The following is an 18,010-nucleotide window of genomic DNA, read 5'->3' on the forward strand; positions in this document are numbered from 1 at the left end:
GAAGTCATCGGGTGTTGTGCCAAAATAGCTCAGTTGGGAGAGCGTTAGACTGAAGATCTAAAGGTCCCTGGTTCGATCCCGGGCTTCGGCATTACACCACCTCTGTCTTGCGTACGATGCCAAGAGTCCCCTAACCTTTTGTTTTTGTACTTAAGACGGTTTGGAAGGTAGTCTCTATGTGTACCATTCTGTGATTTCAGGTTGTTTTACGAAGCAAGCATGTGTAAGAACTTAGTCAACCCACTGACACAGCTTGAGTGTAAATGTCATCTTAAAATAACAACAATTGTGTTTCTGCCTGATTTCAGGCCAGGGACCTTTCACGTGTGAGGCAAACTTGATAACCGCTACACCACAGATACCGGCGACTTTGACGAGCTACTTCAGAGCGTAGGCAAAAGCAGGCTTTCACATTCAGGCCCGTAGGTAACGTTCCTTTTCAAATGCAGATTGCCGGAGAACGTAGGGGCGTAATTTGACAAGTGATGCATTTTTGTCCAACCTTGAGCGATTAAAAGTAATGGCATCAGAACAGCGTAAGTACACCAGGGGCATGGCCGGGGCCAGTGCTGTTCCAGTCCTCGTTAGTATAGTGGACAGGATCTCCGCCTGTTGTAATTGACATCCTAGGGCTGCTGCTGCAAGTGCAGCTATTTTTCATTGGAGAAAGTCTCTATTTCGATTAATAGTATGTGGTGGCTTTGTCCAAACTGAGGCTGTTTAGAAATTGGTTCTTAACTTTCTTCTGTAGTCTCGCATAACCCTTTTCGATTTCTTTGACCAATTTGCACATGCTGTTTGCCATATCGCGTGCACCAAGAAGAGGGCATGCAATTGCAGGAAAGGAACTCCTCAACAGGTAACTCAAAACTGAAATTGAACGACGACCATTGCAAGCATGTGTAAGAACTTAGTCAACCCACTGACACAGCTTGAGTGTGAATGTCATCTTAAAATAACAACAATTGTGTTTCTGCCTGGTTTCAGGCCAGGGACCTTTCACGTGTGAGGCGAACTTGATAACCGCTACACCACAGAAATCGGCGACTTTGACGAGCTACTTCAGAGCGTAGCTTCCCAGCAAGAAGAATACCACGGTCGTGGAAGTTTACTCCTCAGGGGTTTTGGGATGAAAGGATCTTTATCGAACTTTGTAGTACTAAAACCAAAAGTGTTGCCTTTCTAATTGTTAGAGCTGAGACAACCCCTTTTACAAGGCAATCCACCCAGACTGACTGTGCACATGATAATGGATAGCAAAAGGGTTTCTCCCTGATTTCGAACGAGGGACCTTTATGCATGTTAGGCCAAGGTGATATCCACTACACTACAGAATTTAGCCACGTAGGGTATTACTTTCAGAGGGTAGCATCTAACCACAAAGCGACACATTATCGTGCAAGGTCGACTCTAAGGGGCTTTCCAAAATCCTAGTGCACAATAGGTACTTTCTCAGCTTAATGGGGACCATGCTCATATGTGGAGGCTGATCGGTCCAATGCTAAGCCAGTGTAGCGTGGAGAGGGGATTGAAGCTGTGGTAATTGACATCCTAGGGCTGCTTCTTCAGTGCAGCTGTTTTTCATGGGAGAAACAAAGGCTGTTTAGAAATTGGTTTTTAACAATCTTCTGTAGTCTCGCAAAACCCTTTTTGATTTCTTTGACCAATTTGCACATGCTGTTTGCCATATCGCGTGCAACAAGAAGAGGGCATGCAATTACAGGAAAGGAACTCCTCAACAGGTACTCAAAACTGAAATTGAACGACGACCATTGCAACTTTAGCCAGTAATGGTCCGCTCAGTCAAAGGCACACAGCCTTTGTCCAGCGACTACTCTGGCGTGACTGCAAACGAGCAGTGCTTTTCCAGTCCTCGTTAGTATAGTGGACAGTATCTTCGCCTGTCACGCGGAAGACCGGGGTTCGATTCCCCGACGGGGAGAGTCTTTTTGCCTTTGTCCCGGACAGTTGAAATTTCCTGCAATATGTCTTCGGCTTGGTTGAGGAGGCTTGCATTTGCAAATGATGGCCAGAAGAAGTCATCGGTTGTTGTGCCGAAATAGCTCAGTTGGGAGAGCGTTAGACTGAAGATCTAAAGGTCCCTGGTTCGATCCCGGGTTTCGGCATTACACCACCTCTGTCTTGCGTACGATGCCAAGAGTCCCCTAACCTTTTGTTTTTGTACTTAAGACGGTTTGGAAGGTAGTCTCTATGTGTGCCATTCTGTGATTTCAGGTTGTTTTACGGAGCAAGCATGTGTAAGAACTTAGTCAACCCACTGACACAGCTTGAGTGTAAATGTCATCTTAAAATAACAACAATTGTGTTTCTGCCTGATTTCAGGCCAGGGACCTTTCACGTGTGAGGCGAACTTGATAACCGCTACACCACAGATACCGGCGACTTTGACGAGCTACTTCAGAGCGTAGGCAAAAGCAGGCTTTCACATTCAGGCCCGTAGGTAACGTTCCTTTTCAAATGCAGATTGCCGGAGAACGTAGGGGCGTAATTTGACAAGTGATGCATTTTTGTCCAACCTTGAGCGATTAAAAGTAATGGCATCAGAACAGTGTAACTACACCAGGGGCATGGCCGGGGCCAGTGCTGTTCCAGTCCTCGTTAGTATAGTGGACAGTATCTCCGCCTGTTGTAATTGACATCCTAGGGCTGCTGCTGCAAGTGCAGCTATTTTTCATTGGAGAAAGTCTCTATTTCGATTAATAGTATGTGGTGGCTTTGTCCAAACTGAGGCTGTTTAGAAATTGGTTCTTAACTTTCTTCTGTAGTCTCGCACAACCCTTTTCGATTTCTTTGACCAATTTGCACATGCTGTTTGCCATATCGCGTGTACCAAGAAAAGGGCATGCAATTGCAGGAAAGGAACTCCTCAACAGGTAACTCAAAACTGAAATTGAACGACGACCATTGCAAGCATGTGTAAGAACTTAGTCAACCCACTGACACAGCTTGAGTGTGAATGTCATCTTAAAATAACAACAATTGTGTTTCTGCCTGGTTTCAGGCCAGGGACCTTTCACGTGTGAGGCGAACTTGATAACCGCTACACCACAGAAATCGGCGACTTTGACGAGCTACTTCAGAGCGTAGCTTCCCAGCAAGAAGAATACCACGGTCGTGGAAGTTTACTCCTCAGGGGTTTTGGGATGAAAGGATCTTTATCGAACTTTGTAGTACTAAAACCAAAAGTGTTGCCTTTCTAATTGTTAGAGCTGAGACAACCCCTTTTACAAGGCAATCCACCCAGACTGACTGTGCACATGATAAAGGATAGCAAAAGGGTTTCTGCCTGATTTCGAACGAGTGACCTTTATGCATGTTAGGCCAAGGTGATATCCACTACACTACAGAATTTAGCCACGTAGGGTATTACTTTCAGAGGGTAGCATCTAAGCACAAAGCGACACATTATCGTGCAAGGTCGACTCTAAGGGGCTTTCCAAAATCCTAGTGCACAATAGGTACTTTCTCAGCTTAATGGGGACCATGCTCATATGTGGAGGCTGATCGGTCCAATGCTAAGCCAGTGTAGCGTGGAGAGGGGATTGAAGCTGTGGTAATTGACATCCTAGGGCTGCTTCTTCAGTGCAGCTGTTTTTCATGGGAGAAACAAAGGCTGTTTAGAAATTGGTTCTTAACAATCTTCTGTAGTCTCGCAAAACCCTTTTTGATTTCTTTGACGAATTTGCACATGCTGTTTGCCATATCGCGTCCAACAAGAAGAGGGCGCGCAATTGTAGTCAACAGATACTCAAAACTGAAATTGAATAACGACCATTGCAACTTTAACCAGTAATCGTCCGCTCTGTCAAAGACACAGCCTTTTTTCGGCGACTACTCTGGAGTGACTGCAAAAGATCTAACAGGCAAAAGCAGGTTTTCACATTCAGGCCCGTAGGTAACGTTCCTTTTCAAATGCAGATTGACGGAGAACGTAGGAGCGTAATTTGACAATTGATTCATTTTTGTCCAACCTTGAGCGAGTAAAAGTAATGGCATCAGAACGGCGTAACTACACCAGGGGCATGGCCGGGGGCAGTGCTGTTCCAGTCTTCGTTAGTATAGTGGACAGTATCTCCGCCTGTTGTAATTGACATCCTAGGGCTGCTACTGCAAGTGCAGCTATTTTTCATGGGAGAAAGTCTCTATTTCGATTAATAGTATGTGGTGGCTTTGTCCAAACTGAGGCTGTTTAGAAATTGGTTCTTAACTTTCTTCTGTAGTCTCGCATAATCCTTTTCGATTTCTTTGACCAATTTGCACTTGCTGCTTGCCCTTTTCGATTTCTTTGACCAATTTGCACATCCTGTTTGCCATATCGCGTGCACCAAGAAGAGGGCATGCAATTGCAGGAAAGGAACTCCTCAACAGGTACTCACAACTGAAATTGAACGACGACCATTGCAACTTTAGCCAGTAATGGTCCGCTCAGTCAAAGGCACACAGCCTTTGTCCAGCGACTACTCTGGCGTGACTGCAAACGAGCAGTGCTTTTCCAGTCCTCGTTAGTATAGTGGACAGTATCTCCGCCTGTCACGCGGAAGACCGGGGTTCGATTCCCTGACGGGGAGAGTCTTTTTGCCTTTGTCCCGGACAGTTGAAATTTCCCGCAATACGTCTTCGGCTTGGTTGAGGAGGCTTGCATTTGCAAATGATGGCCAAAAGAAGTCATCGGTTGTTGTGCCGTAAAAGCTCAGTTGGGAGAGCGTTAGACTGAAGATCTAAAGGTCCCCTGGTTTGATCCCGGGTTTCGGCATTACACCACCTCTGTCTTGCGTACGATGCCAAGAGTGCCGTAACCTTTTGTTTTTGTACTTAAGACGGTTTGGAAGGTAGTCTCTATGTGTGCCATTCTGTGATTTCAGGTTGTTTTACGGAGCAAGCATGTGTAAGAACTTAGTCAACCCACTGACACAGCTTGAGAGTAAATGTCATCTTAAAATAACAACAATTGTGTTTCTGCCTGATTTCAGGCCAGGGACCTTTCACGTGTGAGGCGAACTTGATAACCGCTACACCACAGATACCGGCGACTTTGACGAGCTACTTCAGAGCGTAGGCAAAAGCAGGCTTTCACATTCAGGCTCGTAGGTAACGTTCCTTTTCAAATGCAGATTGCTGGAGAACGTAGGGGCGTAATTTGACAAGTGATGCATTTTTGTCCAACCTTGAGCGATTAAAAGTAATGGCATCAGAACAGCGTAACTACACCAGGGGCATGGCCGGGGCCAGTGCTGTTCCAGTCCTCGTTAGTATAGTGGACAGGATCTCCGCCTGTTGTAATTGACATCCTAGGGCTGCTGCTGCAAGTGCAGCTATTTTTCATTGGAGAAAGTCTCTATTTCGATTAATAGTATGTGGTGGCTTTGTCCAAACTGAGGCTGTTTAGAAATTGGTTCTTAACTTTCTTCTGTAGTCTCGCATAACCCTTTTCGATTTCTTTGACCAATTTGCACATGCTGTTTGCCATATCGCGTGCACCAAGAAGAGGGCATGCAATTGCAGGAAAGGAACTCCTCAACAGGTAACTCAAAACTGAAATTGAACGACGACCATTGCAAGCATGTGTAAGAACTTAGTCAACCCACTGACACAGCTTGAGTGTGAATGTCATCTTAAAATAACAACAATTGTGTTTCTGCCTGGTTTCAGGCCAGGGACCTTTCACGTGTGAGGCGAACTTGATAACCGCTACACCACAGAAATCGGCGACTTTGACGAGCTACTTCAGAGCGTAGCTTCCCAGCAAGAAGAATACCACGGTCGTGGAAGTTTACTCCTCAGGGGTTTTGGGATGAAAGGATCTTTATCGAACTTTGTAGTACTAAAACCAAAAGTGTTGCCTTTCTAATTGTTAGAGCTGAGACAACCCCTTTTACAAGGCAATCCACCCAGACTGACTGTGCACATGATAAAGGATAGCAAAAGGGTTTCTGCCTGATTTCGAACGAGTGACCTTTATGCATGTTAGGCCAAGGTGATATCCACTACACTACAGAATTTAGCCACGTAGGGTATTACTTTCAGAGGGTAGCATCTAAGCACAAAGCGACACATTATCGTGCAAGGTCGACTCTAAGGGGCTTTCCAAAATCCTAGTGCACAATAGGTACTTTCTCAGCTTAATGGGGACCATGCTCATATGTGGAGGCTGATCGGTCCAATGCTAAGCCAGTGTAGCGTGGAGAGGGGATTGAAGCTGTGGTAATTGACATCCTAGGGCTGCTTCTTCAGTGCAGCTGTTTTTCATGGGAGAAACAAAGGCTGTTTAGAAATTGGTTCTTAACAATCTTCTGTAGTCTCGCAAAACCCTTTTTGATTTCTTTGACCAATTTGCACATGCTGTTTGCCATATCGCGTCCAACAAGAAGAGGGCGCGCAATTGTAGTCAACAGATACTCAAAACTGAAATTGAATAACGACCATTGCAACTTTAACCAGTAATCGTCCGCTCTGTCAAAGACACAGCCTTTTTTCGGCGACTACTCTGGAGTGACTGCAAAAGATCTAACAGGCAAAAGCAGGTTTTCACATTCAGGCCCGTAGGTAACGTTCCTTTTCAAATGCAGATTGACGGAGAACGTAGGAGCGTAATTTGACAATTGATTCATTTTTGTCCAACCTTGAGCGAGTAAAAGTAATGGCATCAGAACGGCGTAACTACACCAGGGGCATGGCCGGGGGCAGTGCTGTTCCAGTCCTCGTTAGTATAGTGGACAGGATCTCCGCCTGTTGTAATTGACATCCTAGGGCTGCTGCTGCAAGTGCAGCTATTTTTCATTGGAGAAAGTCTCTATTTCGATTAATAGTATGTGGTGGCTTTGTCCAAACTGAGGCTGTTTAGAAATTGGTTCTTAACTTTCTTCTGTAGTCTCGCATAACCCTTTTCGATTTCTTTGACCAATTTGCACATGCTGTTTGCCATATCGCGTGCACCAAGAAGAGGGCATGCAATTGCAGGAAAGGAACTCCTCAACAGGTAACTCAAAACTGAAATTGAACGACGACCATTGCAAGCATGTGTAAGAACTTAGTCAACCCACTGACACAGCTTGAGTGTGAATGTCATCTTAAAATAACAACAATTGTGTTTCTGCCTGGTTTCAGGCCAGGGACCTTTCACGTGTGAGGCGAACTTGATAACCGCTACACCACAGAAATCGGCGACTTTGACGAGCTACTTCAGAGCGTAGCTTCCCAGCAAGAAGAATACCACGGTCGTGGAAGTTTACTCCTCAGGGGTTTTGGGATGAAAGGATCTTTATCGAACTTTGTAGTACTAAAACCAAAAGTGTTGCCTTTCTAATTGTTAGAGCTGAGACAACCCCTTTTACAAGGCAATCCACCCAGACTGACTGTGCACATGATAATGGATAGCAAAAGGGTTTCTCCCTGATTTCGAACGAGGGACCTTTATGCATGTTAGGCCAAGGTGATATCCACTACACTACAGAATTTAGCCACGTAGGGTATTACTTTCAGAGGGTAGCATCTAACCACAAAGCGACACATTATCGTGCAAGGTCGACTCTAAGGGGCTTTCCAAAATCCTAGTGCACAATAGGTACTTTCTCAGCTTAATGGGGACCATGCTCATATGTGGAGGCTGATCGGTCCAATGCTAAGCCAGTGTAGCGTGGAGAGGGGATTGAAGCTGTGGTAATTGACATCCTAGGGGTGCTGCTTCAGTGCAGCTGTTTTTCATGGGAGAAACAAAGGCTGTTTAGAAATTGGTTCTTAACAATCTTCTGTAGTCTCGCAAAACCCTTTTTGATTTCTTTGACCAATTTGCACATGCTGTTTGCCATATCGCGTCCAACAAGAAGAGGGCGCGCAATTGTAGTCAACAGATACTCAAAACTGAAATTGAATAACGACCATTGCAACTTTAGCCAGTAATCGTCCGCTCTGTCAAAGACACAGCCTTTTTTCGGCGACTACTCTGGAGTGACTGCAAAAGATCTAACAGGCAAAAGCAGGTTTTCACATTCAGGCCCGTAGGTAACGTTCCTTTTCAAATGCAGATTGACGGAGAACGTAGGAGCGTAATTTGACAATTGATTCATTTTTGTCCAACCTTGAGCGAGTAAAAGTAATGGCGTCAGAACGGCGTAATTACACCAGGGGCATGGCCGGGGGCAGTGCTGTTCCAGTCCTCGTTAGTATAGTGGACAGTATCTCCGCCTGTTGTAATTGACATCCTAGGGCTGCTGCTGCAAGTGCAGCTATTTTTCATGGGAGAAAGTCTCTATTTCGATTAATAGTATGTGGTGGCTTTGTCCAAACTGAGGCTGTTTAGAAATTGGTTCTTAACTTTCTTCTGTAGTCTCGCATAACCCTTTTCGATTTCTTTGACCAATTTGCACTTGCTGCTTGCCCTTTTCGATTTCTTTGACCAATTTGCACATGCTGTTTGCCATATCGCGTGCACCAAGAAGAGGGCATGCAATTGCAGGAAAGGAACTCCTCAACAGGTACTCAAAACTGAAATTGAACGACGACCATTGCAACTTTAGCCAGTAATGGTCCGCTCAGTCAAAGGCACACAGCCTTTGTCCAGCGACTACTCTGGCGTGAGTGCAAACGAGCAGTGATGTTCCAGTCCTCGTTAGTATAGTGGACAGGATCTCCGCCTGTTGTAATTGACATCCTAGGGCTGCTGCTGCAAGTGCAGCTATTTTTCATTGGAGAAAGTCTCTATTTCGATTAATAGTATGTGGTGGCTTTGTCCAAACTGAGGCTGTTTAGAAATTGGTTCTTAACTTTCTTCTGTAGTCTCGCATAACCCTTTTCGATTTCTTCTACCAATTTGCACATGCTGTTTGCCATATTGCGTGCACCAAGAAGAGGGCATGCAATTGCAGGAAAGGAACTCCTCAACAGGTAACTCAAAACTGAAATTGAACGACGACCATTGCAAGCATGTGTAAGTACTTAGTCAACCCACTGACACAGCTTGAGTGTGAATGTCATCTTAAAATAACAACAATTGTGTTTCTGCCTGGTTTCAGGCCAGGGACCTTTCACGTGTGAGGCGAACTTGATAACCGCTACACCACAGAAATCGGCGACTTTGACGAGCTACTTCAGAGCGTAGCTTCCCAGCAAGAAGAATACCACGGTCGTGGAAGTTTACTCCTCAGTGGTTTTGGGATGAAAGGATCTTTATCGAACTTTGTAGTACTAAAACCAAAAGTGTTGCCTTTCTAATTGTTAGAGCTGAGACAACCCCTTTTACAAGGCAATCCACCCAGACTGACTGTGCACATGATAATGGATAGCAAAAGGGTTTCTGCCTGATTTCGAACGAGGGACCTTTATGCATGTTAGGCCAAGGTGATATCCACTACACTACAGAATTTAGCCACGTAGGGTATTACTTTCAGAGGGTAGCATCTAACCACAAAGCGACACATTATCGTGCAAGGTCGACTCTAAGGGGCTTTCCAAAATCCTAGTGCACAATAGGTACTTTCTCAGCTTAATGGGGACCATGCTCATATGTGGAGGCTGATCGGTCCAATGCTAAGCCAGTGTAGCGTGGAGAGGGGATTGAAGCTGTGGTAATTGACATCCTAGGGCTGCTTCTTCAGTGCAGCTGTTTTTCATGGGAGAAACAAAGGCTGTTTAGAAATTGGTTCTTAACAATCTTCTGTAGTCTCGCAAAACCCTTTTTGATTTCTTTGACCAATTTGCACATGCTGTTTGCCATATCGCGTCCAACAAGAAGAGGGCGCGCAATTGTAGTCAACAGATACTCAAAACTGAAATTGAATAACGACCATTGCAACTTTAACCAGTAATCGTCCGCTCTGTCAAAGACACAGCCTTTTTTCGGCGACTACTCTGGAGTGACTGCAAAAGATCTAACAGGCAAAAGCAGGTTTTCACATTCAGGCCCGTAGGTAACGTTCCTTTTCAAATGCAGATTGACGGAGAACGTAGGAGCGTAATTTGACAATTGATTCATTTTTGTCCAACCTTGAGCGAGTAAAAGTAATGGCATCAGAACGGCGTAACTACACCAGGGGCATGGCCGGGGGCAGTGCTGTTCCAGTCCTCGTTAGTATAGTGGACAGTATCTCCGCCTGTTGTAATTGACATCCTAGGGCTGCTACTGCAAGTGCAGCTATTTTTCATGGGAGAAAGTCTCTATTTCGATTAATAGTATGTGGTGGCTTTGTCCAAACTGAGGCTGTTTAGAAATTGGTTCTTAACTTTCTTCTGTAGTCTCGCATAATCCTTTTCGATTTCTTTGACCAATTTGCACTTGCTGCTTGCCCTTTTCGATTTCTTTGACCAATTTGCACATCCTGTTTGCCATATCGCGTGCACCAAGAAGAGGGCATGCAATTGCAGGAAAGGAACTCCTCAACAGGTACTCACAACTGAAATTGAACGACGACCATTGCAACTTTAGCCAGTAATGGTCCGCTCAGTCAAAGGCACACAGCCTTTGTCCAGCGACTACTCTCGCGTGACTGCAAACGAGCAGTGCTTTTCCAGTCCTCGTTAGTGTAGTGGACAGTATCTCCGCCTGTCACGCGGAAGACCGGGGTTTGATTCCCTGACGGGGAGAGTCTTTTTGCCTTTGTCCCGGACAGTTGAAATTTCCCGCAATACGTCTTCGGCTTGGTTGAGGAGGCTTGCATTTGCAAATGATGGCCAAAAGAAGTCATCGGTTGTTGTGCCGAAATAGCTCAGTTGGGAGAGCGTTAGACTGAAGATCTAAAGGTCCCCTGGTTTGATCCCGGGTTTCGGCATTACACCACCTCTGTCTTGCGTACGATGCCAAGAGTCCCGTAACCTTTTGTTTTTGTACTTAAGACGGTTTGGAAGGTAGTCTCTATGTGTGCCATTCTGTGATTTCAGGTTGTTTTACGGAGCAAGCATGTGTAAGAACTTAGTCAACCCACTGACACAGCTTGAGAGTAAATGTCATCTTAAAATAACAACAATTGTGTTTCTGCCTGATTTCAGGCCAGGGACCTTTCACGTGTGAGGCGAACTTGATAACCGCTACACCACAGATACCGGCGACTTTGACGAGCTACTTCAGAGCGTAGGCAAAAGCAGGCTTTCACATTCAGGCCCGTAGGTAACGTTCCTTTTCAAATGCAGATTGCTGGAGAACGTAGGGGCGTAATTTGACAAGTGATGCATTTTTGTCCAACCTTGAGCGATTAAAAGTAATGGCATCAGAACAGCGTAACTACACCAGGGGCATGGCCGGGGCCAGTGCTGTTCCAGTCCTCGTTAGTATAGTGGACAGGATCTCCGCCTGTTGTAATTGACATCCTAGGGCTGCTGCTGCAAGTGCAGCTATTTTTCATTGGAGAAAGTCTCTATTTCGATTAATAGTATGTGGTGGCTTTGTCCAAACTGAGGCTGTTTAGAAATTGGTTCTTAACTTTCTTCTGTAGTCTCGCATAACCCTTTTCGATTTCTTTGACCAATTTGCACATGCTGTTTGCCATATCGCGTGCACCAAGAAGCGGGCATGCAATTGCAGGAAAGGAACTCCTCAACAGGTAACTCAAAACTGAAATTGAACGACGACCATTGCAAGCATGTGTAAGAACTTAGTCAACCCACTGACACAGCTTGAGTGTGAATGTCATCTTAAAATAACAACAATTGTGTTTCTGCCTGGTTTCAGGCCAGGGACCTTTCACGTGTGAGGCGAACTTGATAACCGCTACACCACAGAAATCGGCGACTTTGACGAGCTACTTCAGAGCGTAGCTTCCCAGCAAGAAGAATACCACGGTCGTGGAAGTTTACTCCTCAGGGGTTTTGGGATGAAAGGATCTTTATCGAACTTTGTAGTACTAAAACCAAAAGTGTTGCCTTTCTAATTGTTAGAGCTGAGACAACCCCTTTTACAAGGCAATCCACCCAGACTGACTGTGCACATGATAATGGATAGCAAAAGGGTTTCTGCCTGATTTCGAACGAGGGACCTTTATGCATGTTAGGCCAAGGTGATATCCACTACACTACAGAATTTAGCCACGTAGGGTATTACTTTCAGAGGGTAGCATCTAACCACAAAGCGACACATTATCGTGCAAGGTCGACTCTAAGGGGCTTTCCAAAATCCTAGTGCACAATAGGTACTTTCTCAGCTTAATGGGGACCATGCTCATATGTGGAGGCTGATCGGTCCAATGCTAAGCCAGTGTAGCGTGGAGAGGGGATTGAAGCTGTGGTAATTGACATCCTAGGGCTGCTTCTTCAGTGCAGCTGTTTTTCATGGGAGAAACAAAGGCTGTTTAGAAATTGGTTTTTAACAATCTTCTGTAGTCTCGCAAAACCCTTTTTGATTTCTTTGACCAATTTGCACATGCTGTTTGCCATATCGCGTGCAACAAGAAGAGGGCATGCAATTGCAGGAAAGGAACTCCTCAACAGGTACTCAAAACTGAAATTGAACGACGACCATTGCAACTTTAGCCAGTAATGGTCCGCTCAGTCAAAGGCACACAGCCTTTGTCCAGCGACTACTCTGGCGTGACTGCAAACGAGCAGTGCTTTTCCAGTCCTCGTTTGTATAATGGACAGTATCTCCGCCTGTCACGCGGAAGACCGGGGTTCGATTCCCCGACGGGGAGAGTCTTTTTGCCTTTGTCCCGGACAGTTGAAATTTCCTGCAATATGTCTTCGGCTTGGTTGAGGAGGCTTGCATTTGCAAATGATGGCCAGAAGAAGTCATCGGTTGTTGTGCCGAAATAGCTCAGTTGGGAGAGCGTTAGACTGAAGATCTAAAGGTCCCTGGTTCGATCCCGGGTTTCGGCATTACACCACCTCTGTCTTGCGTACGATGCCAAGAGTCCCCTAACCTTTTGTTTTTGTACTTAAAACGGTTTGGAAGGTAGTCTCTATGTGTGCCATTCTGTGATTTCAGGTTGTTTTACGGAGCAAGCATGTGTAAGAACTTAGTCAACCCACTGACACAGCTTGAGTGTAAATGTCATCTTAAAATAACAACAATTGTGTTTCTGTCTGATTTCAGGCCAGGGACCTTTCACGTGTGAGGCGAACTTGATAACCGCTACACCACAGATACCGGCGACTTTGACGAGCTACTTCAGAGCGTAGGCAAAAGCAGGCTTTCACATTCAGGCCCGTAGGTAACGTTCCTTTTCAAATGCAGATTGCCGGAGAACGTAGGGGCGTAATTTGACAAGTGATGCATTTTTGTCCAACCTTGAGCGATTAAAAGTAATGGCATCAGAACAGTGTAACTACACCAGGGGCATGGCCGGGGCCAGTGCTGTTCCAGTCCTCGTTAGTATAGTGGACAGTATCTCCGCCTGTTGTAATTGACATCCTAGGGCTGCTGCTGCAAATGCAGCTATTTTTCATTGGAGAAAGTCTCTATTTCGATTAATAGTATGTGGTGGCTTTGTCCAAACTGAGGCTGTTTAGAAATTGGTTCTTAACTTTCTTCTGTAGTCTCGCACAACCCTTTTCGATTTCTTTGACCAATTTGCACATGCTGTTTGCCATATCGCGTGTACCAAGAAAAGGGCATGCAATTGCAGGAAAGGAACTCCTCAACAGGTAACTCAAAACTGAAATTGAACGACGACCATTGCAAGCATGTGTAAGAACTTAGTCAACCCACTGACACAGCTTGAGTGTGAATGTCATCTTAAAATAACAACAATTGTGTTTCTGCCTGGTTTCAGGCCAGGGACCTTTCACGTGTGAGGCGAACTTGATAACCGCTACACCACAGAAATCGGCGACTTTGACGAGCTACTTCAGAGCGTAGCTTCCCAGCAAGAAGAATACCACGGTCGTGGAAGTTTACTCCTCAGGGGTTTTGGGATGAAAGGATCTTTATCGAACTTTGTAGTACTAAAACCAAAAGTGTTGCCTTTCTAATTGTTAGAGCTGAGACAACCCCTTTTACAAGGCAATCCACCCAGACTGACTGTGCACATGATAAAGGATAGCAAAAGGGTTTCTGCCTGATTTCGAACGAGGGACCTTTATGCATGTTAGGCCAAGGTGATATCCACTACACTACAGAATTTAGCCACGTAGGGTATTACTTTCAGAGGGTAGCATCTAAGCACAAAGCGACACATTATCGTGCAAGGTCGACTCTAAGGGGCTTTCCAAAATCCTAGTGCACAATAGGTACTTTCTCAGCTTAATGGGGACCATGCTCATATGTGGAGGCTGATCGGTCCAATGCTAAGCCAGTGTAGCGTGGAGAGGGGATTGAAGCTGTGGTAATTGACATCCTAGGGCTGCTTCTTCAGTGCAGCTGTTTTTCATGGGAGAAACAAAGGCTGTTTAGAAATTGGTTCTTAACAATCTTCTGTAGTCTCGCAAAACCCTTTTTGATTTCTTTGACCAATTTGCACATGCTGTTTGCCATATCGCGTCCAACAAGAAGAGGGCGCGCAATTGTAGTCAACAGATACTCAAAACTGAAATTGAATAACGACCATTGCAACTTTAACCAGTAATCGTCCGCTCTGTCAAAGACACAGCCTTTTTTCGGCGACTACTCTGGAGTGACTGCAAAAGATCTAACAGGCAAAAGCAGGTTTTCACATTCAGGCCCGTAGGTAACGTTCCTTTTCAAATGCAGATTGACGGAGAACGTAGGAGCGTAATTTGACAATTGATTCATTTTTGTCCAACCTTGAGCGAGTAAAAGTAATGGCATCAGAACGGCGTAACTACACCAGGGGCATGGCCGGGGGCAGTGCTGTTCCAGTTTTCGTTAGTATAGTGGACAGTATCTCCGCCTGTTGTAATTGACATCCTAGGGCTGCTGCTGCAAGTGCAGCTATTTTTCATGGGAGAAAGTCTCTATTTCGATTAATAGTATGTGGTGGCTTTGTCCAAACTGAGGCTGTTTAGAAATTGGTTCTTAACTTTCTTCTGTAGTCTCGCATAATCCTTTTCGATTTCTTTGACCAATTTGCACTTGCTGCTTGCCCTTTTCGATTTCTTTGACCAATTTGCACATCCTGTTTGCCATATCGCGTGCACCAAGAAGAGGGCATGCAATTGCAGGAAAGGAACTCCTCAACAGGTACTCACAACTGAAATTGAACGACGACCATTGCAACTTTAGCCAGTAATGGTCCGCTCAGTCAAAGGCACACAGCCTTTGTCCAGCGACTACTCTGGCGTGACTGCAAACGAGCAGTGCTTTTCCAGTCCTCGTTAGTATAGTGGACAGTATCTCCGCCTGTCACGCGGAAGACCGGGGTTCGATTCCCTGACGGGGAGAGTCTTTTTGCCTTTGTCCCGGACAGTTGAAATTTCCCGCAATACGTCTTCGGCTTGGTTGAGGAGGCTTGCATTTGCAAATGATGGCCAAAAGAAGTCATCGGTTGTTGTGCCGAAATAGCTCAGTTGGGAGAGCGTTAGACTGAAGATCTAAAGGTCCCCTGGTTTGATCCCGGGTTTCGGCATTACACCACCTCTGTCTTGCGTACGATGCCAAGAGTCCCGTAACCTTTTGTTTTTGTACTTAAGACGGTTTGGAAGGTAGTCTCTATGTGTGCCATTCTGTGATTTCAGGTTGTTTTACGGAGCAAGCATGTGTAAGAACTTAGTCAACCCACTGACACAGCTTGAGAGTAAATGTCATCTTAAAATAACAACAATTGTGTTTCTGCCTGATTTCAGGCCAGGGACCTTTCACGTGTGAGGCGAACTTGATAACCGCTACACCACAGATACCGGCGACTTTGACGAGCTACTTCAGAGCGTAGGCAAAAGCAGGCTTTCACATTCAGGCCCGTAGGTAACGTTCCTTTTCAAATGCAGATTGCTGGAGAACGTAGGGGCGTAATTTGACAAGTGATGCATTTTTGTCCAACCTTGAGCGATTAAAAGTAATGGCATCAGAACAGCGTAACTACACCAGGGGCATGGCCGGGGCCAGTGCTGTTCCAGTCCTCGTTAGTATAGTGGACAGGATCTCCGCCTGTTGTAATTGACATCCTAGGGCTGCTGCTGCAAGTGCAGCTATTTTTCATTGGAGAAAGTCTCTATTTCGATTAATAGTATGTGGTGGCTTTGTCCAAACTGAGGCTGTTTAGAAATTGGTTCTTAACTTTCTTCTGTAGTCTCGCATAACCCTTTTCGATTTCTTTGACCAATTTGCACATGCTGTTTGCCATATCGCGTGCACCAAGAAGAGGGCATGCAATTGCAGGAAAGGAACTCCTCAACAGGTAACTCAAAACTGAAATTGAACGACGACCATTGCAAGCATGTGTAAGAACTTAGTAAACCCACTGACACAGCTTGAGTGTGAATGTCATCTTAAAATAACAACAATTGTGTTTCTGCCTGGTTTCAGGCCAGGGACCTTTCACGTGTGAGGCGAACTTGATAACCGCTACACCACAGAAATCGGCGACTTTGACGAGCTACTTCAGAGCGTAGCTTCCCAGCAAGAAGAATACCACGGTCGTGGAAGTTTACTCCTCAGGGGTTTTGGGATGAAAGGATCTTTATCGAACTTTGTAGTACTAAAACCAAAAGTGTTGCCTTTCTAATTGTTAGAGCTGAGACAACCCCTTTTACAAGGCAATCCACCCAGACTGACTGTGCACATGATAAAGGATAGCAAAAGGGTTTCTGCCTGATTTCGAACGAGTGACCTTTATGCATGTTAGGCCAAGGTGATATCCACTACACTACAGAATTTAGCCACGTAGGGTATTACTTTCAGAGGGTAGCATCTAAGCACAAAGCGACACATTATCGTGCAAGGTCGACTCTAAGGGGCTTTCCAAAATCCTAGTGCACAATAGGTACTTTCTCAGCTTAATGGGGACCATGCTCATATGTGGAGGCTGATCGGTCCAATGCTAAGCCAGTGTAGCGTGGAGAGGGGATTGAAGCTGTGGTAATTGACATCCTAGGGCTGCTTCTTCAGTGCAGCTGTTTTTCATGGGAGAAACAAAGGCTGTTTAGAAATTGGTTCTTAACAATCTTCTGTAGTCTCGCAAAACCCTTTTTGATTTCTTTGACCAATTTGCACATGCTGTTTGCCATATCGCGTCCAACAAGAAGAGGGCGCGCAATTGTAGTCAACAGATACTCAAAACTGAAATTGAATAACGACCATTGCAACTTTAACCAGTAATCGTCCGCTCTGTCAAAGACACAGCCTTTTTTCGGCGACTACTCTGGAGTGACTGCAAAAGATCTAACAGGCAAAAGCAGGTTTTCACATTCAGGCCCGTAGGTAACGTTCCTTTTCAAATGCAGATTGACGGAGAATGTAGGAGCGTAATTTGACAATTGATTCATTTTTGTCCAACCTTGAGCGAGTAAAAGTAATGGCATCAGAACGGCGTAACTACACCAGGGGCATGGCCGGGCCCAGTGCTGTTCCAGTCCTCGTTAGTATAGTGGACAGGATCTCCGCCTGTTGTAATTGACATCCTAGGGCTGCTGCTGCAAGTGCAGCTATTTTTCATTGGAGAAAGTCTCTATTTCGATTAATAGTATGTGGTGGCTTTGTCCAAACTGAGGCTGTTTAGAAATTGGTTCTTAACTTTCTTCTGTAGTCTCGCATAACCCTTTTCGATTTCTTTGACCAATTTGCACATGCTGTTTGCCATATCGCGTGCACCAAGAAGAGGGCATGCAATTGCAGGAAAGGAACTCCTCAACAGGTAACTCAAAACTGAAATTGAACGACGACCATTGCAACTTTAGCCAGTAATGGTCCGCTCAGTCAAAGGCACACAGCCTTTGTCCAGCGACTACTCTGGCGTGACTGCAAACGAGCAGTGATGTTCCAGTCCTCGTTAGTATAGTGGACAGGATCTCCGCCTGTTGTAATTGACATCCTAGGGCTGCTGCTGCAAGTGCAGCTATTTTTCATTGGAGAAAGTCTCTATTTCGATTAATAGTATGTGGTGGCTTTGTCCAAACTGAGGCTGTTTAGAAATTGGTTCTTAACTTTCTTCTGTAGTCTCGCATAACCCTTTTCGAT

At 45.3% G+C, this 18,010-nt stretch overlaps 6 non-coding genes across 6 annotated transcripts; all 6 read left to right on the forward strand.

Moving 5' to 3' along the window:
• Nucleotides 1-18: 18 nt before the first annotated feature.
• Nucleotides 19-91, forward strand: trnaf-gaa (transfer RNA phenylalanine (anticodon GAA)). The gene has a single exon. It is a non-coding gene; the product is annotated as a tRNA-Phe (tRNA).
• A 1,779-nt stretch (nt 92-1,870) lies between these two features.
• trnad-guc (transfer RNA aspartic acid (anticodon GUC)) lies at nt 1,871-1,942 on the forward strand. The gene has a single exon. It is a non-coding gene; the product is annotated as a tRNA-Asp (tRNA).
• A 111-nt stretch (nt 1,943-2,053) lies between these two features.
• On the forward strand, nt 2,054-2,126 carry trnaf-gaa (transfer RNA phenylalanine (anticodon GAA)). Its single transcript has one exon. It is a non-coding gene; the product is annotated as a tRNA-Phe (tRNA).
• A 2,391-nt stretch (nt 2,127-4,517) lies between these two features.
• trnad-guc (transfer RNA aspartic acid (anticodon GUC)) lies at nt 4,518-4,589 on the forward strand. The gene has a single exon. It is a non-coding gene; the product is annotated as a tRNA-Asp (tRNA).
• An 8,154-nt stretch (nt 4,590-12,743) lies between these two features.
• Nucleotides 12,744-12,816, forward strand: trnaf-gaa (transfer RNA phenylalanine (anticodon GAA)). Its single transcript has one exon. It is a non-coding gene; the product is annotated as a tRNA-Phe (tRNA).
• Nucleotides 12,817-15,207: 2,391 nt separating this feature from the next.
• trnad-guc (transfer RNA aspartic acid (anticodon GUC)) lies at nt 15,208-15,279 on the forward strand. The gene has a single exon. It is a non-coding gene; the product is annotated as a tRNA-Asp (tRNA).
• Nucleotides 15,280-18,010: the final 2,731 nt, after the last annotated feature.

The sequence above is a fragment of the Channa argus genome, unplaced genomic scaffold (genome assembly GCF_033026475.1).
Source record: "Channa argus isolate prfri unplaced genomic scaffold, Channa argus male v1.0 Contig076, whole genome shotgun sequence".
Classification (NCBI taxonomy): Eukaryota; Metazoa; Chordata; class Actinopteri; order Anabantiformes; family Channidae; genus Channa; species Channa argus.